The following is a 23,543-nucleotide window of genomic DNA, read 5'->3' as shown; positions in this document are numbered from 1 at the left end:
TCACTCCAGCCACCTCCTCTGAATGGGCTGAGATCGAGTTTCGTTTAAAAATTATTTCCGTTTGTTTATAGCTGTATTGACATCCATGAGAAAAAGAATCTGGAAAACTACACGTCCTCTTCCCAATCCTTTAAATTAAAAAAACTGCCCATGGAACGCTGGTGGTGGTGCCCAGCACAGAGAAGTGCTCCCCGGGTCAGCTGAAGGAAGGACAGAAAAAGAAAGTAAGGTGACAGGACCGTATAATCATTTTAAAAGTCCGAACAGCAGAGAGACCAGAAAGCCATTCCTGCATTTACGGAGGAGAAGCGAGATGGGGAAGGAGATCACGGCTGACTCCATTTTTCTTTAATCAGGTTTAATAAGAAAAAATAATATTTAAATAGGGGGGAAAATGCAATTTTACTGCTAAGGACAGTATCAGAATAAATTTCATCACCAGCAGGGGGCAGTATCTTAAAGACTAGGTCAGCACCTATCCTGTGTCTTGCGTGAGCTCAAATACTAAAAGTCCACATGAGACTAAAAATACACCGGGTTTCCACTGAAATATTTTAATCTCCTTTACATCACTTAAAAATATCTTTATTGCATGTGAATCCACAATTAAAATGAAAGTTATTTACCATGACATATAGTTATGACAGACAAGGAATTAACCCAGATACTGGTTCATCCTTTACTTCACATGGCTGTACCGCTCCTACATTATTTGAATGCAGGTTTTTTTGAAAATCTCCAAGTTAAAATACCTGGCACATATACATAAGCACATATATACATACACAGGGGAAAAGACCTTTATATTACACACTTAGCAGACATCATTTGCTTAAAGAGAGCAAAAATCTGTATTAGCAAAGTTCATCAGAAACATTTACCATGTAAAGAAAGCAGGAAAAATGTGATCTAAAAAACTAAAAATAAATTCTCCCCCTGCCCCAGTGGAAGTTTATTCATTTCATTCTAAGTCACTCTAAAACTGATTTTAAGCTGCCTCTTTTTTTAAGTTTTATGGCCACACCCAAGGCAGATGGAGGCTGCTCAACCAGAGACTGAATCTGAGCCACAGCTGTGGGCAACTCCGGGTTAAGGAACCCACTGGGCGCAGCGGAAACGAATCCGACCAGTATCCATGAGGATGCGGGTTCGATCCCTGGCCTCGCTCCATGGGTTAAGGATCCTGCATTGCTGTGGCTGTGGTGCAGGCCGACAGCTGTAGCTCCGACTCAGCTAGCCTGGAACTTCCACATGCCGTGGGTACAGCCCTAAAAAAGAAAAGAAAAGAAAAAAAAAAAAAAAAAAAAAAAAACACGTACTCCTGGGATCCCAAAATTTCTGAGAGCCTCTCGAGGAGGAGCTACGCCCACCTCTCCCCGCTCCGCCTCTCTCCCCGGGAGAGGAGCACACCCTGTATCTTCACCCGGCCCCGGCTTTCTAGCCGTTTCCTCCCTGAACCACCTCAACCCAATTCTGGCTCCGTGCGCAGCTCTCAAAGGGCACATCCGCAGCTCCAGCTTCCCCCGTCTCGCCTCTGATGGGATCGGTGGTGTCAACGACTCTCCTGGGCATGTCACACCTGTGAGCCAGGGGTGGTCACATCCAAGGAGGGTGGCCCCAGGCGTCCCTGGAGAGGCGTCTGCGACCCTCAAGGTCCTCGTTCTGAAAGTGCCAGCCTGGAGCTGGCCTCTTCCGAAGCCCAGCCCTCCCTCCAAAGCCCTGGAAGACGGGGTCTCGTCCGAAGGAAAGGCCCCCTCCTCTGCCACCACCGGGCTCCTTCTCGACGCCATGGCTTGTCCCCTGGTCCTCAAGAGCATCCAGAGCAAATCCTACATCCCAGCAGCCTGTGCAGGACGAACCCCGCCTCCCCCTGGGGTGGGGGTCAAAGCTCCTGGCCGCCTTGCCGACCCCACTGGACACGGCTCCCCAAGCTGTGGGCCCGGACCCCTGAGCATCAGAGCTGCTTCGACTCACTCCCACCTCAGACTTGGCGGAAACCCACACGGCAGACGGGGCCCACGGGGCCCACATCCCGCTGAGACAAGGCGTGACTGACTTTGAACCCAAACCCGCGGGCCTTTAGGACACGTCTTGCCGAGGGCTCTTGGGTTCCAGGCCCCAGACCAAGACGTCACATTATTGCCTGCTCAATTCCATCACAGAGCGAATGCCTCCCCATCACTGTGTATGGAATTTAAAAAACATATATATATATTTCTGACCCCATCCAAATCGGTGGGCAGGTTTCTTTACTTTGGGATGCAATGGACCAGCTACGAGGCTACAATCGGGGCTCTGCTGGTCGTGACCTCTGTTTGGGGAAGGCCACCTCCGCCTTTTTTGTTCTGTTTTCTTTTTATTTTTTGCTTTTTAAGGCCGCACCCACCACATATGGAAGTTCCCAGGCCAGGGGTCGAATCCGAGCTGCAGCCTACACCACAGGCACAGCAACATGGGATCCCAGCCACGTCTTCGACCTACACCACAGCTCACAGCAACACCAGATCCCCAATCCACTGAGCGAGGCCAGGGATCGAACCCGCAACCTCATGGACACTAGTCGGATTTGTATCTGCTGCACCACAACGGGAATGCCCCACCTCTGCTTGATCACTGTCCCAGCATCACCTTCCAGGGAGCCTAGGGGATGCAGGGGGCACTCTGCCAGGCCCCCATCCACTTGCAGCCCCTGCAGCGGGCCTGCCCCTTTCTTTGCATCCCAGCCCCAAAATAACAGACAAGGTCCGTCTTCTAAGGTCATTTTACACTCTTGGCCGAGTCCAGCTCTGACTCACATGTACCCACCACCAGTTTCATGCCAGTCTTCACACCCGACCTGGAAGCCATGGAGCTCAGTCTCCATGCCCGTCACCAGTTTGTGTGAACAGCATGGCATCCGAGAAAGCAAGAAGGATGTGCGGCCGAGGCTGGGTACCATTCACGGCTGTGGTGAACAATCAATTCCCAATATATCCTACGAAGGGAGCATACATATATACATATATACATACATACATACATACATACATACAGTCTCAGAGCCTACGGATGAATGTTCCTAAGTCACGGCATTTACGGCCTTCTTCATCTGTAATTTGCACTGACAGTCTCCGGGGAAAGAAGGATTTAAAGGGAACAACAAAAAACACAACTCCTCGTGTCACTCTGTGAACTTAAGGGCATCCAGAAATGGTCCCAAAAAGGAGTTTAGGAATTTGAATGAATCGCATGTAACTCCTTAACAACTCGGGTCGGGAAGGCTGGGAACAGCTCTGCTCAAAGGCAATGAGGACTTTCAAGCAGAGGGGCCGCGAGTCAGAGGCCTGACCTGGGCAGGTGCGGCGGGCGTAGGGAGTCATGGGTTCGGAAGGGCTCTGCCCGCCTCGGCGGAAGATGAGCGCCGGAGCGAGGCGCGGGACGGGCCGTAAATACAGAGGGGGGCTGGCAGTAAAGCAGTAACGGGGAGAAGGAACCAGAGTTTTCCCCACATGCTGAGACTGTCTTTTGTCTTTTTAGGGCTTGCGCCCGCAGCGTATGGAGGTTCCCAGGCTAGAGGTCCAATCGGAGCTGTAGCCACTGGCCTGCAGCACAGCCACCTCGACGCCAGATCGGAGCTGCATCTACAACCTACCTCCGCAGCCTGTGGCCACGCCAGATCCTTAACCCACTGAGCGAGGCCAGGGATGGAACCCACACCCTCATAGAGCCTGGTCGGATTCTTAACCACTGAGCCACAACAGGAGCTCTGTGAGCTATTTCATCTCTGACGACTCTGAGGATTAGCCTTCCCTGTGACAGTCTTAACTCAACAGCAGTTGAGCAAAACCCTCCAAGTGTAAGTCCCTAAGAGCCAGCAAATGCCTGGGCTTCGGATCCTGGGAAGCTCGGGGGAACTGCAGGACCTGGTGTTCACCTGGGCTCCCCACCTCCATGGCAGCCCCAGGCAGGTCCAACCACCACCGCCCTGGCCTCGAGCCTCCCTCCAGTAAAACAACAGTGAGCAACAAAGGAAATGACACCTGTCCCGTCCTTCAAAGAAGGGCAGGCTCCCGGCAAGCGCCAGCGTCGGGTCTCACCTATGATTATCACCAGGAGGACGCACAACTCAAAGAAGAGTTGCCGTCTCTCATTTTCTCTCCCTCTCCATCTAGCAGGGCTCCCTCTGCTTCAGAAGACAAGGCCCGGTCCTCCTTTGATCAGAACCTCTTTCCTGCCTGCTGGTCCCTCGTAGAAAGCGCTGCATAGAACACGGCAAGAGTACTTGTGTAACTAAGTGACATAAGAGTGATCCCATTAGTAGGGCCATGTTTACATGTGGGTAAGCCCTTCCCACAAATGGTTCAAAAACCATTCCGTTCAGGCCACCGGCTCATCCACTCATTCCAACAAGGAGTCAGAAAGCAGGTCCTCATTAACCTGCCCGAGAATTGACTAAGGATGCAGTCGGTGACCGGCTCTGTTTGCCCAGCACTGCCCACCGCCCCACGGGAATTTTCTGCGTCTTGATGGGGTTGCCCGGGACACACGCGAGCCCTCCTGGAGAAAGTTCTTCAAGCTGCTGTTGCAGAGCTGGGCGCTGGGTGTGAACTACACGCCAGAGAAACAGGCCCGAGCAAACCGCCACGCGTGTGCCGTGCCCTGGCCCAGGGTCCGACGCCCAGCATCCACCTCCACTGCCTCGGGCGAACCAGTGCACCTGCTTCTGCGGCTGCCGGGCCCTCTTGAACGGAGTCTGCAGGGGTGGGGGGCGGGTTCTGAGGAGCGGCTTTGCCTGGATTGCAGACTATCTGCCCCTGGGGGCAGCATGTGCATGTGGTTCTGAATCGCACTGAACCCAGAGTCAAGGACGGTCCTCACACTTTCTCAGGAGGCCCTTCTCCGGACCTGCGCTTGACCAGCTCATCAGCCAAACTCCGGCACCTCCTCCCGGCCCCACATCCAATCCGCAGTCAGCACCTGTCTCCGCGCCCCTTCTTATCCACCGCGATGCCTAACCTTAGCCTTCACCTGACTCCTCAGTTTAGTTTGCACAGAGCCCCACAGCACGTGGCTGAACACTTTTTTTTTTTTTTTTTTTTGTCTTTTTAGGGCTGGAGGTGCCCAGGCGACGGGTCCAATCGGAGCTACAGCTGCCAGCCTACACCACAGCCACAGCAGCGCTGGATCTGAGCCGCATCTGCAACCTACACCACAGCTCACGGCAACTCTGGATCCTTAACCCACTGAGTGAGACCAGGGATCGAACCCACGTCCTCACAGATCCTAGTCGGGTTTGTTAACCTCTGAGCCATGAAGGGAACTCCACAGTGGCTGAAGCGTTTAACTGCTCCCCCTGCAAGGTCAACCTTATCTCCAACTAAACAGAAACAATGAGCCTGGCTTTATTCTGGGGTCTACAAAACCAAGGAGCTGACCCCATGGCAGAAATAAAGACAGGGGTAGAGGAGTTCCCACTGCAGCTCAGTGGCAACGAACACAACTAGGATCCACGAGGACACGGGTTCAATCCCTGGCCTTGCTCAGTGGGGTTAGGATCTGGTGGTGCTGTGAGCTGTGGGGTAGGCCGGCAGCTGCAACTCAGATTTGACCCCCAGCCTGGGAACCTTCATATGGCCCAGGTGTGGGCCCAAAAAGCAAAAAAAAAAAAAAAAAAAAAAAAAGAGAAAGACAGTGGTGGAGACCAGTGGGTGAAAACTTGGTGTGTGACCTATCTGAACAGACCTGTGGCTTTTAACTTCAAGTTAAATTTTAGGAAGGAAAAAAAGACATTTAGTAAAAATGGCCCCACGCCTCCATGGATCATTTGAAGCCTCTCCTCCAAACCTGTCACCCCAGCCTCCACACGACGGCTGGTGCCACCTGACGCCTTCTACAGAGGGACTGGATCCTGGCGGGACCCTGCTCTGCCCGCTCCCTGGCAGACAACCACTGGCCTGAGATAAAGTCACGCAGCTCTGGACACATTTCTGGGGCAAGATGGCTGTGGCTGTGTCTTCTAACAGTGATGCCCAGATTGGGGTGGCCCCTCCAACTGTGGCCCCTCAAAGCTGCCCCAGGCCTTCGGCTTTGGCCCTTTACCTCTATGAAGCAAAGAGAAAAGAGGATTATTCTGGAAACAGCATATGTGGGTCTGGAGATGACCAGGATCATTTCAACTTTTTTTTTTTTTTGGCTGTGCCTGAGGCACGCCTAAGTTCCCAGGCCACAGATCAAACCTGTGCCATAGCAGTGACAACGCTGGATCCTTAGCCCAATGAATCGCCAGGGGACTTCCTCATTTCAAAACAGAGGGGCACCCAGCAGGTTCTGAGTCCAATCCTAACAATTTTAAGCAAATGGAAACTGCCATTCTTTTAAACATTATCTCCAATTCCAGAAACCCAGTTCACCAAAAAAGCTCTTTAAATTTCTGCCGAGGCTGCTGCCTGGATCATGGGTGCTAGAAGGGAAGTGCAGGGCCCAGCCCTGAATGCTGTGACTCCTAGGAAACTGGAGGAAGGGCACTGACACCAAACTCTGCTCCCAGGGACAGGGAGGCAGGCTAAGGTCACAGGTTCCCTCATTCCACCAGATGGTCGGCTCCCTCGGGCCGTCCCGCAGGACCCCTGAAGCACCCTCCAAGCGTTTGTTAGAAACCCCAGCTGAGAACCGTTTACACGTCCTTCTAAAAAGATCCTGCTCCTGGATTTGACAAGCCCAAATTTGGGCATCCCTTCGACCTCCAGCTTGCCGCTGACACCTGACCACAGAACCACACACAGGATCCCGTGATCAGTTGCAGGGGGTTCTGCGGGCGAAGGAGCTACCCTGCGGCTAAGGAGACACCCGCAGTTCTCAGCAGGCCGCCACTGGCATCTGAGACAAGACGGTTCCACCCAGTGCGGGCCTGCCCGGCACACTGGGGACATGCAGCTGTCCCGGCCTCAGGGCTGTCAAGGCCACAACGTGACAACCACAACTGCCACCACGCACTGTCACACTGCCCCTAGGAGCAGCACTGCCCAGCTGAGGGTGACAGGTGCAGCACCCAAGTAGACCCGCCCAGGTCAGGCCCAAGCTGGGGCCCCGTGCCCCTCCTCCTACGGGGCTGGTACCCCCGGGGCATCATCTATGGAGCCCTCGAGTCTCTCTCCAGCATCACCCCCATCACAACGGCTGCTGGCTGCTGCAGTAACATCTCCCTGGGTGGGACAACAGCTCACATTCCTCAAAGGTTGCCGCAACACATCAGCTTCTTCCTTTTCCTTATTTCTTTTAGCCAGTTCCATCTATTTCATTTTTTGGCCATACCGCCAGCATGCAGAAGTTCCTAGGCCAGGGTTCAAACGTGTGCCACAGCAGTGACAACACTGGATCCTTAACCACTGAGCTACCAGGGAGCTCCATCGTCAAGTTCTTTTTTGAAGACCTTAACCACCCCCCCTGCCCAGTGCCAGCTCCTCCACAACCCCAGGCCTGGGTAAACAGGGAACGATAAAGCCTTCCTGCTTGCTATTCAAACAGCCACTCTTCAAGGGAGTTCCCCGCTGGCCTAGTGGTTAAGGATTCAGCGTTGTCACTGCCGTGGCGTGGGTTCAATCCCTAGACCCAGAACTTTCTTATGCCATGGACACCAAAACTTCTATGGTTGTATCCCTCACAAAGTAAATTAAAAATAACAAAAATTATTCAATTATTCAATGTTTTAAAAAAAATCTCAAAGAGCCACAGTCCACAGTTTTTCCTCTTAGAGGTTCCAGCGTGTTACCACCAACCCCTGTCAGGTACCTGGCTGTCCCCACGGCTGGAGGATTACATGGTCACCTCACGAGGGGTTTGAGTTTTTTTCAAATGGCTGCCATTAATATTTGCATCTCTTTCACACTCAGTCCCTTAAAAACAGAAAACATAGACCATCCGCCTGCTTTATGATGAAATCCAGTATAAATGTGGGGTCACAAAGCACGCTTTCAGACTTAGAACCTCGGCTTACAGAGAATAACCTCAGAGCGGGTGTCTCTTTGAGCAGCAGCCTCCCTCCGGCCTCATCACAGGTCTCAGGCATGGAACGAGCTTTGGGAAGCGCTGTGTGGGCCGCAAAGGCCTATGGGAAAGGCGGCGGTCAGTCCGTACTTATTCACCATCGTCACGGTACAGGGCCATCGTCACTGGACAAAATCTAGACCATCCAAGAGTTCCCTGATGGTGCACCCAGTTAAGGATCTGGTGGTGTCGCTGCTGTGGCACAGGTTCGATCCCTGGCCCGGGAACTTCCGCATGCCATGGGTACAGCCAAAAAGTAAAAATAAAAATAAATTTTAATTATTTTTAAATCTAAAGTATCTCATATCTGCTCAGAAACAGAGAAGGCACCTTTCACAAGGACGCTGATTCAAAGATTCTCTCTTGATTGTTCTTCTTTTACCCTGCAGTTGAGCTGTCACCAGTGGGTATTTCAGAAGCACCACAGCCAAAATATGAGGGGCCAAAGAAGTAAAAAAAAAAAAAAAGAGAGAGAGAGAGAGAGAGAAAGAAAAGGCAGAAAACACAAAAAGATAGCTTTTACCAATTAATAAGCTGATTTCTGTACTTGAAGGTGCCCTAAACACAGGCATGCGAAAACATCTACCTTACAGAGCAGGTGTCACTCACTCTAAGCGTGAAAGCACCCTTTGATGCACTTGGAGCTACTCAAAGAGACACCCGGAAAGTGGGCAAGGGGCACCCTGCCAATCACCGGCTCCACCCAGCACCTACACAGAAGCCGCTGCCACCTCCCAGGAAGCAGAAGGAAAGGAGGAAACAGCCTATGACGGGTACTTTGCTGTGTCAACGTCTCTGGGCCACAGTGCTTAGCTACTGGATCAAACATCATTCTGGATATTTCTGCGAAGGTGCGTTTCGGAAGAGTAAGGCTGAAACGGGCAGACAATGAGGACAACAGACCCCCGCAACGGTGGGGTCCTTCAGAGAAAAGCCTGAGATGCTCCAAGTGAGAAGGAATCCTGCCGGCAGGTGGCCCTTGGACTTGGGAGGGACCGTCTACTGCCCCCCCTTCGTATTCCAGACTTCCACCTCCACAATTACGGAAGTCAGCTGCATAAAATAAATCTATTTCTCCATCTGTTAAAAAAGAAAAGGGAAAGAAAAAGAGGAAACAAGTACTTCCACATTCTTACCATTAATAAGAAAAACAAATGGGAGAAGTTACACACAGAGTCACCATAGGACCCGACAATTCGTTTCTAAGCCAATCCACCAAAGAGCTGAAAACCACCAGCAACTCAAGTACCTTCACAGCCACATGTGTAAAGGCAGCAGCTCTGCTCACAACAGCCAAGAGGTGGAACCAACCCAAACGCACAACCACGACGAGCGGACAAACACGGTTACGGCCATACAATGGGTGTTATCACTCCCAGCCATTAAAAAGCAAAGTACGGACACTGACGTGTCACCCCGCTCGGATGAACCCCAAGACCATCGGAGTGCAAGAAGGCAGATGCCAAGGTCCACAGTGTCTGAGTCCACTTATTTGAAACGTCCAGACTCGGAGAAGCCACAGAGACAGCAGCAGACGGGTGGCTGCCAAGGACTTGGTGGCGGGGGCGAGGGGGGGACCGGGGCGTGACTGCTGAGGGTACGGAGGGCACGGCCCTTCCCTCTGGGGCCATGAAACGGCTGCGGAACTGGACGGAGGTGGTGGCCGCACACCCCTGGAAATGCGCCCCATGCCACTGAAGCCCTCACTTCCAGAGTTAATTCCGTGCTGGGCGCAGGTGTGATGCGCCTCAACCACAAAAGCAACAACCGCAAAAAAACAGCAACAACAAAAGCGCCACATCACTCACAGAGACCCTGCCGGAAGGCTGCTGTGCCCGAGGCAGAGGCTTTGGAAAAAAAAGGACACGGTCTGAGGCCTCAGGGCGCAGGAGATGAAGGCCACCTGACCAGGACGCAAGGCATCGCCTGGGCGACCTTCAGGCAGCGACAGCGGCCTCATCACCCCCACACACTTGTCTGACCCCGTGGGAGGACTTCCAGGGGCTCCCACAACACCGCCTGCAAGGAGACGAGGGGACTGGCTCCCAGCAGCCCTCAGGTCCCAGGAGAAGAAAGTTCTCCTTCTGGAATCCTTTTCGCTGGGGCAGCTCGGACCCCGCACACCCTGATCTGCGAGTTGCACTTCGGCCGGAAACATGGACCCCTGTGACAAGAGGGGACAAGAGGTGACGAGAGGTGGGCCTCAATTGTTTCCTGGTTTCCTTTCCAAGATTATCAAATTGGTACCTTTGAACTTTAGCCAGGAATAATAAAATCCTGAATTCTTCTAGGACTTGGATTGTCAGAGAAAAGGAAGCAATTTTAAGATATGTATTTATATACCTAGATACAGATGCATAATATGCATTATCTGTATCATAGCTCAGTAGACAAAATTACACTGTATGTGTCTAATCTTTCTCAACCGTGAAAAACTATCAAGCTTTAACACAAGTATTTGTTCAAGCAGCGCACTACGATTTTGGTGAAAATATACACATTGCGAAGAATTACGTCTCAGGTTCAACTGCAGAATTCAGTGGCAGTGGGGACTCTCACTGTTATTTAAAGGTCTCCGTTGCGTCTCTGGCTTCTCTTAAAGATGCCCAGTAGGGCCAGCAGGTCACAGGATGTGGGGGGAGGCGATCCAGGCACAGCTCCAGGCTCCATGGCTGTCACGCTCAGGCCTTTGGAGCCCAGTTCAGACACAGGGTGAGCTGCCTCGCAAGACGTGGCTTCTCCGATGAAGCCTCCACTGGCCGGGGGCCCCTGGGGTGGTCCCTGCAAACCCGTCCTCAGCAACAGGAGCCCCACCCCCAATAGCCGGACTCACACCAGGTCGGCGCGGGTTTCTTCAATCCGTACAAAAGCAATCTATCAGGTCGGAGCCCACAGACCTGAGGCTTTTGTGTGGCACTGAATGAGGGTGACACGTCAACAATGGCCAGCCCACCCTCCCTCCCGGGGCAAGGGGGGGAGGCAGACAAGCCTGTGTTCAGGCACTTTTTGTTGAGGCTCAATTAGCCCAGCCACCGCAGAGGGATGACCCACACTCCTCGGGGGACGACGGCCGGGGCCAGGGTGCAAGGCACTGGCCTCCCCGTTGTTGGGGACACGGCTCGGATCGTCAGTGTCGCAAAGTGAGACCCGTGAACACAGCAGATCCCGCCCAGCTCTACCTCTGCAGAAGGGCGCGGGTGCTCACCCAGCGCGCGGAAGCCGAGACCCTCCCTGTTTATCCCTAACGCGGGGGTGCACCTGTGCCCTGCCCGGGGGTCAGGGCAGGGCGCACATTCTTCTCGGGGGCACGCGGGGGGGGGGGGCTTGTTTGAAACAAATCATTCTTGGGAGAAGAGGGAAAGAGGAGGGGGTGGCAGGAGGGTGTTTCAGCCGAAACCTGAGTGAAATAGAGTCACCAAGATTTCCTTCGATAGACGAGACATTCTGTTCCTTTGCACACCGCTGGCGAAGGCCATGCTCTGGGCCACTGCTGGCCCAGCAAGTGACACCAAACACACACACAACTCTGTTCCAAGCAGGTGCCCGGCGAGAGGCACATCCATCCTGGCCAAGACTCTGGGCAGAGGGTCATGACAGCCAGGACCTACGCGGGCAGCTGCCAAGCCCTTCAAACGAGGCTGGTCCAACTGAGGCACTCCGGGAGTGAGCAACGCAGCGCAGTCCAAGGACTTCGACCCAGAAAGGCTGTCGCCCGCCCCCCTAATAAATTCCATACATTGCAGACCGACAGACGGGCCTCTGGATGTGCTGGACTGGACAGAACATATAAAGTCTCAGTAAAGTTAAGTCCACCTGCTTTTTTTTTTTGCCTTTTCTAGGGCTGCTCCCGCAGTATATGGAGGTTCCCAGGTTAGGAGTCCAATCGGAGCTGTAGCCACTGGCCTACACCACAGCCACAGCAACGTGGGATCTGAGCCACATCTGCAACCTACACCACAGCTCACGGTAACGCCAGATCCTTAACCCACTGAGCAAGGCCAGGGATCGAACCCGCAACCTCATGGTTCCTTGTCGGATTCGTTAACCACTGAGCCACGACGGGAACTCCCACCTGCTTTTTACTTTTTTTCTTCTACTGTAGAATTAAAGGGCTCAGGCGGCTCACATTCTGTTTCCGCTGGACAGAGCTGCTAAGGGACCACAGCAAAGTCCAGGTTCTTTCCTTGGGGAAGATGCGAGGGGGAGTCTGAAGACAGGGGGGACGGGAGACGGAGATCTACACACGGAGGGGGGGCCCAGGGACAGCTCAGATGGCCCCACGCGGGCTCCAGGGCATGTGAGCCCCATCAGTGTCAGCAGGATGGGCCCAATGCAGCCAGACCTTCATGCCAGGCCAACCACCGGAACAGGGCCCCCAGGGACGTGCCCTTAAGTGGGCATCTCTTCCTGAAGACGCCATAGCTGGTGGTGCCACCCAGGGAAGGGCCCCCAGCAGCCTGCAGCCGTCTCTTCATTCTCCACGCCCCCAGTCACGGTACCCAAGCCTGCCATCAACGGCCTTGAGGTCCCGGTGGCTGTCACCACACAGCACATCACAGGGGCACACAGGACACAGTTCTTAAAGCCAGATGCGAGGTCAGCTCATGCAAGTCAGGCCATGCCTTGGGGTCTTGCAGAGAGAGCACCTGCTCACTGAGCACCGCCTGCCTCTGTGACTAGGAGACACTACGCTCACAAACCAGTGCGCCCAGGGCACGCAATGACCACGACACACACGCAAATACTAAGTGCATTAACACACGCTGGCTCGGGTACCACCTCCCAGCCCCAAAGAGCAGCTTAATTTAAAAAGCCCGGAGAGGAGTTCCCATCATGGCACAGTGGTTAACAAATCCGACTAGGAACCATGAGGTTGCAGGTTCGATCCCCGGCCTTGCTCGGTAGGTTAAGGATCCGGCGTTGCCGTGAGCTGTGGTGTAGGTCGCAAACGTGGCTTGGATCCCGCGTTGCTGTGGCTGTGGTGTAGGCCAGTGGCTACAGCTCTGATTAGACCCCTAGCCTGAGAATCTCCATATGCCGTGGGAAGTGGCCCTAGAAAAGGCAAAAAGACAAAAAATAATAATTAAAAAAAAAAAAAAAAAAGCCCAGAGAATGACCCTGGACACAGGGTCATGGCACAGAGGTGAAGATAATTAAGCCCAAACCTACCCCTGCCCTTTGCCCGTGGGGAACCCAAGGCCCAGTGCCACACAACTGACGGAGTTTCAGCAGCACAGTGAGCCCGGCCTCCGGGGCCCCAGCCCTTGGTGCTGTGCCTGCTGGTCACCAGATGTCACCAGATATTTCGTTCTTGCTAAACACTCGGCCACCTGATGCTAAGTGCTATTCCCAAGGCAGCTTTCCAGCTCAACTCCCGGGTGGCAAGCTTGTCACTCGAATGGTTCAAGTCCCTGTTCCTCCACAAGAACCCAGAGGCAAGAGCATGCCACATGCCTCCTTTCCAGATCACACCCCCGGGGTGGAGCTGCTGCGGGAAGAAGGCAGTACTTCCAGGTGGGCTGGGCTTGGTCAGCTCTGACCGCTGTCACAACCCGCCACAGACCGGGTGGCTTAGACCACAGACACTTCTGCTCACAGTTCCTGAAGCTGGGCGGCCCTAGGTCAAGGTGATGGGCATTTGGTTTCTGGGGAGAGCTGCTTCCTAGTGGGCAGAAGGATGCTTTCGTGCCATGTCCTCAAAAGATGGAGAGCACTCTGACTGGTGTCTCTTCTTACAAGGGCACCAAGCCCATCCTGGGGACCCCAGCCAGCCCAGTGACCTCATCTGAACTTAATTCCCCCCCCAATATCATCACATTGGGGTTTAGAGCTTTAACATGTGAATTTGGGGGAGACGCAGCTCAGTTCACAGCAGGGTCACCAATGTTCTGTCGTTAGCAGAACTTCACAGATACAGAAGAGGAGAAACTCCCGCTAAAAACTCGAAGCTTCTCTACCTGGCCAATATCATGTTTGGTTCCTCTCGCCAGGATCTGTCGGTCGGAAGTTGCAGCCAAGTGCCAGCAAACTGGCCGTGGACATGCACGTCCACCTCCCCGCCTCCTCAAATGCTGCATCCTCACTGCGGGCCGACTCGACCACCCCTGCCACCCCACCTTCAGACCCGCAGGTCCCTCCGCCTGCAGTTCACTGACCGTGGGGGCCTCTGGCCCTGTGTTGCCACAGCCTTGCCTGCCTGCACCTGTTTTCCTGGGTGCTCTGCTGGGACTTTGGCCCCTGTGGACACGGACCACACGTGACCCTTAGGGAGTAAGAAGCAGCTGCCCAGCAGAGGGGATCCTAGAAGGTAGAGCTGTCCTCTATCGCTTTTGAGTCTCACGGCCAAGCAGATGCATGAGACAGCAGGTCAACGGTCTCAACATGGGGTCCAGGGAAGGGGCTTCAGAGGGTCTGTGAACCCCTGGAATTGTCTGGCAAGCTGCTGTGTGAGTGAGTACCTGTCGATCTTTCTATAGTATGGACCCCAAAACTTAAAGAACATCTATCAATTGCTAGGCGCTGAGGGGACAGGACCATGTGTGACAGCCTCGGCGACAAGGAAAGTAACTGCTTGATACATCTCCCCACTGGTAAGTCCCAGCTCTGAGAAAGGCCATCAGTGAAATGAAATGCCCACTTGTATTGTGACATCACTGGCGTGAAAACTGAATTGTAAAGGAAAAATAATACTTGGGTCTTGTGTGTGTATGTGTGTGTGTGTGTGTGTGTGTGAGACACATTAAAAGCAACACAGAGAGGAGTTCCCACTGTGGCACAAGGGGATCAGCAGCATCTCTGCAGCGCCAGGATGCAGGTTCCATCCCCAGCCAGGATAGTGGGTTAAAGGATTGGCGTTCCCACACCTGCAGTGTCGGTCTCAACTGCAGCTCAGATCTGATTCCTGGCCAGGGAACTCCATCTGCTGTGGGGCAGCCAGAAAAAGGAGGGGGGGAAAAAAAAAGCAATACAGAGAAAGACAAATATTACCCAACATCACTTGCATATGAAATCTAAAAAAAATGATGATACAAACGAACTTATTTACAAACCAGAAACAGACTCACAGACACAGAAAACAAACACAGTTACCAAGGGGAAAGGTGGGGAGTGGCGGGCGGGGGGAATTGGGGGTTTAGGATTAACAGGTGCACACTACACGACATAAAACAGACCACCAGCAAGGACCCACTCGACACGGGGAACGGTACTCAGCATCCTGTAGTCACCACTACGGGAGAGAATCTGAGAAAGAACATACGTTACAACTGAATGACTCCGCTAAACGCCCGAATCTAACACAACATTGTGCAAATCAGCTCCACTTCCATTTTCAAAAACTAAGTATCTGGCGTGATCTTAACACGCTACAAAGTCTGTGAATGAAAAAAAGCAAAGTATTCCTTTCAGGAACATTGTTTTAAAAGACTGGCAATCAAGAAGGAGGTGATGTGGCTTTCAGAGCGCGCCCCTCCTGCCCCAACAGGATCAAAGCGGACAGTCACCCAAGACGCAGACGTAAATGGCATCTCCGGGGCTGCACCCCAAATCTGCAAAAGAGGACACGTCCACGCACGTTGGGTTCCCTGGACGGGTCGAGACGCCCGAGAATTTACAGGAAGCCATCCCTTAACATACCAGATGCTATTAAATAATAACAACGTATTTAAAACCTCCTAAAGTTCAAACTGCTACATAAATACAACTTGACTTTGACCTTACACACCCTGTGGCTTTCCTGCTGCATGACACATACGACGCAGGGGAATGGGTTTGCTGCCTCCAACCACTAAGACGACAGGCGAACCAGCAGGTGCTGGAGCTGGCAGGGAGCAAAGGCAGGCCGTGTGGCCTGGACCAGTCATCCAGCCACCTCGGGTCAATCTCTCCCCACCCCCCACCATGCATGGGGCGAGCCAGCCCCAGGGTCCCGTGGCTCTAACAGGAGCGATTCGCAGGGCCCTGTGGTCAGACGATGCTGCTTCCGAGTCCACGAGCCGCTGCTCGAGGACCTTTGGGGTCACTACCTGAGACCTTGTCCATCCACACACCAGCTCCGACACCAGACGTGCGGGGTTCTCCCGCATTAATAACCGATTCTCCAACTCCGCCAACACCAGCTTGGTGTCCAAGATTCCAGTGGATTCTGACACCGGCCAAAATCAGCGTCAGACCCCACAGGTTCAGGCCTGGTCCCACACGGCTGCCCCCGCCCCAGACGCCCATCGGAGTCAGTGAGACCCCTCCCACCCTTCTCTACGACCAGCCATTGATCGGGGTTCCCACCTCTCCTCCTGTCGAGAACGTATTAGAAGGGCTCACAGAACTCTGGAACCACTTACTCACCAGTTTATCAGAAAGGCTTCAACTCAACAGTCAGATGATGAGGGATGTGAGTGGGGGGGGCGCTGGGGCTTCCGTGCCCCCTCCAGGTGTGCCCGCCCAGCACCCGCAGATGTTCGTTGTTCACGAGTTTTGACAGAGGAGTTCCCACTGTGGCTCAGCAGTGAATGAACTCGACTGTTGTCCATGAGGATTCGGGTTCAATCCTGGCCTCGCTCAGTGGGTTAAGGATCTGGCATTGCTGTGAGCTGTGGTGTAGGTCTCGGACGCAGCTTGGATCCTGCGTTGTTGTGGCTGTGGTGTGGCCAGCAGCTGTAGCTCTGATTTGACTCCTGGCCTGCGAACCTGCATATGCTGCAGATGCAGCCCTAGAAAGCAAAAAAAAAAAAAAAAAGTTTTTATAAAGATTAATCTCCAGCTTCTCTTCCCAGAGGTCAGGCTTGGGAATAAAAGTCCCCCCGCTATTTACTTGGTCGTTCTGGTGACCCCACTGCCCCCATCCCACCCCGAGGTTCACCCCACTCCAGGGACTCACACTAAGTCCCCTGTCGGCATAGACTCAACTGCCATCAAAAGGGGGTCGTGGGTAACCAAAGACACTCCTATCACTCAAGACATTTCAAGGGTTTAGGGACCTCAGCACCAGGAACAGGGGACAAAACCAAGTCTATTTCTTCCTAGACCACACTGACGTCAGAAGCCAGGAACAGCTACCAGGGTCCACTTATTTAACCCCTTGGCCCAAAGAAGTAATGAACACGCTCCATAAGGATTCCAGAAATTGCTACCAAGACCACCATCCGGGGGCAAAGTGCAGAACCAGGTAGATGGCTGTTTCTGGGAGCAGAACTGGGAGAGAAGAGAGCAGGGCAGGATTTTTTTTTTTTTTTTTTAAAGAGCCACACTCTCAGTATATGGAAGTTCCCAGGCTAGAGGTTGAACCAGAGCTGCAGCTTCGGGCCTACGTCACAGCCACAGCAACGCAGGATCTGAGCACATCTGCAACCTACACCACAGCTCACTGCCGGATCCTTAACCCATGAGCAGGGCTAGGGATCGAACCTGCGTCCTCATGGATACTAGTTGGCTTTGTTACCACTGAACCAGCAGGGGAACTCTAGGACGGAAATTCTTGCTTTTCATCATCAGCCCTCTGGGTCTGTTATATCAAGAGCAATAAGGAAGTCCTGAACTACAAGAAAAGTGGCAAAAAATTAACAAAAAGAGGAAGGAAAAAACCCGTGTTCTCAGAGGGACAGGTGGCTTCCGAGTGCTGCCCAGCCTCTCTGGTCTCTCCATCCGCCACACTTCCTCGGGCCTTGGTCACTCAATCCGTATCCCCAGCTTGTCCCTAAATACGGAAGTGCCCAGCCCCAAAAGCCAAATGCTCTCTCCGGTCTGGACAGGCTTTCGGAGCTCCTGACAGCCTGCCCTCTGCACCACCACAACTACCCCCCTCTGACCCCAGAGCACACAAAGCTCTCCCGCTGCTCGTGCCCCCCGTTTTAGTGGGTGGGAGAGCCTGCCCCCAGCTCCCACCTCGCCACTCCCAGGCAAGACCCCTTTCAGGAAGGAGGAAGGCCACTGCTGAGGTGCTTCCACTATAGAGCCGCCGGCCTACCCCACAGCCACAGCAATGCGGGATCCAAGCTGCATCTGTGACTTACATACACCACAGCTCACAGCAATGCTGGATCCTTAACCCACTGAGCGAGGCCAGGGATCCAACCCACAATCTCATGGTTCCTAGTCGGATTCATTTCCAATGAGCCACAATGGGAATGCCTTCCTTTTTTTTTTTTTAATTTACTTTTTTTTTTTTTTGGTCTTTTTGTCTTTTCCAGCATATGGAAGTTCCCAGGCTAGGGGTCTAATCAGAGCTATAGCTGCCGGCCTACACCACAGCCAGAGCAACACGGGATCCGAGCCACATCTGCAACCTACACCACAGCTCACAGCAACACCGGATTGTTAACCCACTGAGCAAGGGCAGGGACCGAACCCGCAACCTCATGGTTCCTAGTCGGATTTGTTAACCACTGCGCCACGACGGGAACTCCCATGAATACCTGCCATTCTTTAATGGAGTGGCCCACGTAATTAAGGGACCCTCCGTGCCCCAGCTCCCTGCACGTACGCACCCCGCGCCTCAGAAGGGTCTGGGCCAACGGGTTCTCGCGGTCCTGTTCCCAAGGGTGAGCACCCACCACCCAGAGCCTGCGGACGGCTCGGGGTGGGCTCCGAGCCCTGCGAACGGCAGGAATCAGGACGGATTTGGGCCTCCCTTAACCCTTCCCTGTTTTGCCAGCCTTGGCCAGTCTTTCCACTTGTTTCACTTTATATAACCCTCACCCTAAACTCTGCAGCATCTATGCACTCAGCAACACTCCGAGGTGGCAGGCAGCCCTGCAGGCAGCTCAGGCTAAACCCTGCCTAGACAGGATCCCAGCTGCCCATGCCCACGTGCTCTAGGGCCACCTCTCTGGCTCCTCACCTCTGGCTCCTCACGCGGTCCCGAGGGTAGATGCCTGCCTGGCCAGCTACCCTGCACCAGGGGTGGCTGGAAGCATCCCCCGTCCCTGAAAGCCACGGCCAAAGTCAAACCACAGACAGCTGTCCTGGGAGCCGTGCAGACACCCAGACTGACAAGCCTCAGGGAAGCGGTACCTCACCCCATGCTGGTCTCTGCCTCTCGGGGGTCACTGCAGGCTGGGCAGTGATAACCAGGGATGTTTGGGTCCAGAGGACACAAGGAAGGCTCCTGAGGAAGGTACAGTTTGCCTCATAAAAATAGAAAAATTCCGGAGTTCCCATAGTGGCTCCATGGTTAACAAACCTGACCAGTATCCATGAGGTTGTGGGTTCAATCCCTGGTCTCACTCAGTGGGTTAAGGATCCGGTGTTGCCGTGAGCTGTGATGTGGGTTGCAGACGTGGCTCGGATCCCGAGTTGCTGCGCCTGTGGTGTAGGCTGGTGGCTACAGCTCCGATTGGACCCCTAGCCTGGGAACCTCCATATGCCCCAGGTACAGCCCTAAAAAGCAAAAAAGAAAAAAAAAAAAATTCCACTTTCCACATTTTCTTCTCTTTTGAAGAGAGAACAGAAAGCAGGGCGTGCTTTTCGGGACGTCCAGGAGAGCGGTCCAAAGAGACAGCCTTCCCCCCCCCATCGCGGGAACAAGGGCAGTCACTTCACCGAAAGAAAAAGGACACCGGAAAGTCGAACCACTTTTAAAAGAAAAAGCTGAAAAGAACCTTTTCAATAACAAAAACATCTACAGCGTTAAATATGCAAATCTGTGCATTTCTACTTCTGCCTAAAGTGGCTCTTTTTCGGGTTGGAGGACCAGAGCCGAGGGGGGACCGAGGGCCTCTGTATGTCTCTGGGGTCAGGCTGGGCCATCAGGGCACGGCCTGTGCCGCTCGCTGCGCCAGGCCAGGGACGGACGGGGGCCCGCGACGCTGGGACCAGCTGGACGCCCACCGGCGTGTTTTTCGAGCCCTCACCGTCCAGCTGGCGCCTCAGCGACCGAGCCTTTTACGATTGGTGTTGGTGGCGGTGGTGGTTTGCAGTGTTCCGCCAACTTCTGCGGTGCAGCAACGTGACCCGGTCATGCGTCTACACAGTCTCTCTCTCGTGTTCTCCTTCATCAGGTCCCATCACAGGCGACTGCACAGAGCTCCCGGTGCGGTAAGGCGGGACGCACCGGCTGTCCACGCTAAATGCCACCGTCCGGGCCTCTTAACCCGGACCTCCCACGCCAAGGTCCAGCCTAACCTGTGTTTCCTTGGGGCTGCTTCCCAAGCCCCAAGCATCACGTGCCAGCTTCATGGGGTCTGTCCCCTTCAGGTCCCACCTAGCTATCACTCATTCTCTGGGTTCATCGACCTGAAGTCTTTTTTGTACCTCAGCGTGAGCCTGAGGAAGAGGGCTTATGAACTCAGGCTTTTGATTTCTTTTCAACACACGTTAAAATAGAAACACTAAAAAAACCAACCACCATTACACGCAATTACACTGCGCTACGATATAAAATCTACGGAGCTGTTGGGAAAACAGCAGTGAAGCCAGCAAACGCTTCACCCTCTAAGGCTCTTACGGAAAGTTGAGAGCGTCTGACACCAAAGGAAATCAGAAGACATTCCAAATGCGTCATCTGGTCTCGTGCGACTGCATCTGTTTTCTTCTGGTTGTCTTTTCCTTACCTGGACCACTACTGCGCCCGATACAGTCTTTGCCGCAAGAGACCCTGCCCTATAAGGGCCCTCTGCAGGGGCTACTGGGTCACTACATGACCAGAATGACCCCAAAAGGGTGGTCTGCACGCTCCAAAAATAGCCTGAGAACTTTCAAATCAAGGAAACCAAAGGCTTCAGTGGTGGGAAGTTTTAAGAGAATTAAAGGTATGATCTGATTACTGCTATTAAAATAAAAAACTATCCTGCCATAAAGGGCTCTTTATGGTGGCTGCAATTACCTTATCAGATAATGCACCTTAACAATTATAATTATAACCTAATTATAATTTGTTTGAAAGTCTGTATTTAGCAAAGAGAAAAAGTTGCTTAATACATCAGTTCAATCAACCCCTGTAAGCCTTTCCATTAAGGTGTGGGAACCACGTTAGGGTTTCTGTTCAGGAGATTTTTTTTTTAAGTTCAGGGAGGGGGCGTGGGGGGTGGAGCTCCAACAGGTGGGTTTTTTTGGTTTTTGTGGGGTTCGTCTTTTTAGGGCTGCACCCACGGCATATGGAGGTTCCCAGGCTAGGGTTCGAATCAAGAGCTGCAGCTGCCGGCCTACACCACAGCCAATGCAACGCAGGGTCCAAGCCACCTCTGCGACCTACACCACAGCTCACAGCAACACTGGATCCTTCACCCATGGAGCAAGGCCAGGGATCGAACCCACATCCTCACAGACCCTAGTTGAGTTCATTCATTACTGCTGAGCCACGACGGATGTCCTCTAACGGCTGTTTTCAAAATGATAAAGTCAAATGCACTTAAATTCAGCACAGAAGAAACCCCCAGCCTGGACTGAGGACTCCTTTTTAAGGGGACGGCAACTTGGGGGTGCTGCCCACGCAGACCTTAGACCAGAGGCCAGGCCAGCTCCGTATGCGAAATGGTGACAGCAGGACCCTGAGGTGCCCGGCTCCTGAGAAGCGGACGGTCAGGGCCTGGTGAAGCCAGAGGGATTCTGGCCAACACAGCAACGGTCACCCTAAACACAGGGGTCATGCCAGGAGCAGGGGGCAGGCTGACCAGAACGCCAGCTGGCCAGGTGAGCCGCCCAGATCCAGCTCCGTGAACACACGGGGTCTCCAGCCTCTGGGCTGGCGGGGCAGCAGGGGGGATGCGGATGTTAGAAACGCATGTTCCACGTGGGAGAGCCCTCTTGACCAACCACCCGACCTGACTCTCCAAAGTAACTGGCACCCCCTTTTCCTCTGAAAACATACCTGCCGAGCCCACCTCCGCTGAGGGCCAGTGGCTGGTCGCACCACACCTGCAGCCCCCACCCAGGAGAACTTGGTCATCAAACGCCCCAGTGTGTTTCCAAACCTTCCGACACCCACTGTACTCACAACCATAATTACATCACTCAGTTAAACAGCACACAAATCGATGAAATGGAAGTTTTAATAAGAGTCACTGTAATTACATCATTTGATTAAACATTACACAGACTGATTAAACAGGAACTTAAATAAGAGGGATTTTTCCTTAGAAAATTAAGTTGAAGGTTTTTGGGGAGATTCAATGAAGGCAAGTTGCTTTTTTTTTAAAAGAAAATACGTGTAAGTAAGTGTACACAAGAGCACCTGAAGGACGGGAGGGGGCACGATGTTGACGGCAGCCGCCAGGCTGCTTCTTACTTGCTCATGCACCTAGTCACCTTCCAAAAGGAGCATCAGGGAGTTCCCGCCGAGGCGCAGCGGAAATGCATCCGACTAGGAACCATGAGGTTGCAGGTTCGATCCCTGGCCTCGATCAGTGGGTTAAGGATCTGGCGTTGCCATGAGCTGTGGTGTAGGTCGCAGACGCGGCTCAGATCCTGTGTTGCTGTGGCTGTGACGTAGGCAGCAGCTGTAGCACCGATTTAACCCCTAGCCTGGGAACTTTCATGTGCCTCGGGTGCGGCCCTGAAAAAACAAACAAACAAACAAAAAACAACAAAAGGGGCATCAAGAAGACACTGGCTGCCCAGCCCCAGTGCCCTGGGAGCCCGGAGGCCGTGCTGAGCCTGGTCTGTCTCTGCGGCTCGGCCTCTAGCACATGCTCTGTAGATCCTCGGCAATACGGCTGAGAGCAAGGAAGTGACACACATGCAGCCTCCCAGCTGAGCTCCTGGAAGGTTCTGGAGAGGCAGCTGCAGGAGCATTTCAGAGGCTCAGAGGGGCCACTGGCGAAGGGAAGGGAAGGGGGGACACTGTTTCCCTGGAGAGATGAGATCTGGGCAGGGGTCCGGGCCAGGTGCAGAGGAGGGCGCAGGAGGTGAAAGGGATACAGCAGCGTGTGTGGAGGTGCCAGGACTGTGGGGAGCAGGGCACAGGAGGGGGCAGGTAGTGCTGCCCAGCGGTGGGGCCCCATCACCTGGAGAACCAGCTGGGCCTGCAGGGACTCCTGGCTTCTTCCACCCAGCAAGCATCTGCTCCACAGCTCCCTTGGGGAAATTCCTCAGCCTGGCCTACAGCCTCCTACCGCCCCCCATCCCCGGGGCGGGGGCGGGGGGGGGGAACGTCTAAAGAGATCAGCAGCTCCATAAAACAGGACGGGCTGGGAAGCAAGCTGCTGACGTGCCTCCCCCAGCATGGCATTGAGAGCTCCGGGATGTGGACAGACAGACCTCCCACCTGCAGAAACACAGCTCAGGTACAGACAGCGTGGTCCCACCAGACAGGGAGGACACGGCCCCTGCAAAGGCGCCGGCGTGGTGGGACATGGGACCTTCAAGAGCCAGGCGACTGGACAGAGGGCTCAGGGCAGGGCTTGGAGATAAAGACGAAGATGCTTTGGCTAAATGGTACCCGGTGCCAGCCTCCAAGCCAAGGAGAGGGGTCCCTGGGCTTGAGAAGGAGGTCCAGGGCTCAGGGCTTCTCTTGGGGCAGGCAGGGCCCTTCCCATGAAAGAGACTGTTCCCCTGCCTTTTCCCAGGGCCTCCGTTTCCAAACATCCTTC

At 53.7% G+C, this 23,543-nt stretch overlaps 1 protein-coding gene and 1 long non-coding RNA gene across 6 annotated transcripts in view; one reads left to right on the top strand and one right to left on the bottom strand.

The window, feature by feature from the left end:
- AGAP1 (ArfGAP with GTPase domain, ankyrin repeat and PH domain 1) overlaps positions 1-23,543 on the bottom strand; it is a 558,467-nt gene that overhangs the window by 470,126 nt on the left and 64,798 nt on the right. The window lies entirely within an intron of this gene.
- Positions 2,336-22,528, top strand: LOC146396215 (uncharacterized). Its single transcript, XR_014829153.1, has 4 exons — positions 2,336-2,525; positions 18,078-18,215; positions 19,501-21,252; positions 22,445-22,528. It is a non-coding gene; the product is annotated as an uncharacterized LOC146396215 (long non-coding RNA).

This window comes from Sus scrofa, chromosome 15, assembly GCF_054392235.1.
Source record: "Sus scrofa isolate SSC_HxYL_T2T_F1_AM1 chromosome 15, Sscrofa_HxYL_maternal_Yorkshire_Landrace_v2.0, whole genome shotgun sequence".
In the NCBI taxonomy this organism is placed as follows: Eukaryota; Metazoa; Chordata; class Mammalia; order Artiodactyla; family Suidae; genus Sus; species Sus scrofa.
The sequence above is the reverse complement of the archived record's forward strand: the minus strand, read 5'-3'. Positions and strand labels throughout refer to the sequence as shown.